Genomic DNA, 616 nt, shown 5'->3' with positions numbered 1-616 from the left:
GAGAGTGGATCCTAAGAGTTCTCATTACAAGGAAAAAAAAAACTTTTTTGTATCTATATGAGATGATGAATGTTAACTAAACTTACTGTGATAATCATTTCACAATATTTGTAAGTCGGATCATTATGCTGTACAACTTAAATTCATATAGTCTGTGTGTCAATTATATCTCAATAAAACTGGAAAAAATTTAAATTAAAAGAACATACTAGCACTTGTGTTTGTTTTTGTTTAATTTGTGGACAAAAACTTCTAGATAGGTGTAAAAATAAATCCTCATTTGCAACAAGAACTCATTGTTCAGTATGAGTTTTGATACAGGTAAAAAGGAACATGATACCTAAAAGAGAATCAAGTGATGGAGGTGTATTGATAAACATAAAGATTGCTTCCAGGACTATAGAGCTGATAATTTCATTCATATTTTAAGCTTTTAAATTATCAGCTGTATTGATTTAGTACTCTAATTTTAGTGTTGACATGAAACAAAGATGGCTTCTTTTTTTAGGCTTTTATCTGGAACACAGTGTCTGGATTTTAAAAAGAACGTCAAATTCAGAACCAGGCAGATCCATCTCCTGACCCTAAACATGTCCTAAGGTAAATCGCTTGAGGA

General features: G+C 30.8%; 1 non-coding gene across 1 annotated transcript; it reads left to right on the top strand.

The window, feature by feature from the left end:
• The first annotated feature begins 210 nt into the window (after nucleotides 1–210).
• LOC112401484 (small nucleolar RNA SNORA40) lies at nucleotides 211–336 on the top strand. Its single transcript, XR_003003584.1, has one exon. It is a non-coding gene; the product is annotated as a small nucleolar RNA SNORA40 (small nucleolar RNA).
• Nucleotides 337–616: the final 280 nt, after the last annotated feature.

This window comes from Neophocaena asiaeorientalis, unplaced genomic scaffold, assembly GCF_003031525.2.
Source record: "Neophocaena asiaeorientalis asiaeorientalis breed wild unplaced genomic scaffold, Neophocaena_asiaeorientalis_V1.1 scaffold429, whole genome shotgun sequence".
Taxonomy (NCBI): Eukaryota; Metazoa; Chordata; class Mammalia; order Artiodactyla; family Phocoenidae; genus Neophocaena; species Neophocaena asiaeorientalis.
This window is presented reverse-complemented; position numbering and strand designations above follow the sequence as displayed.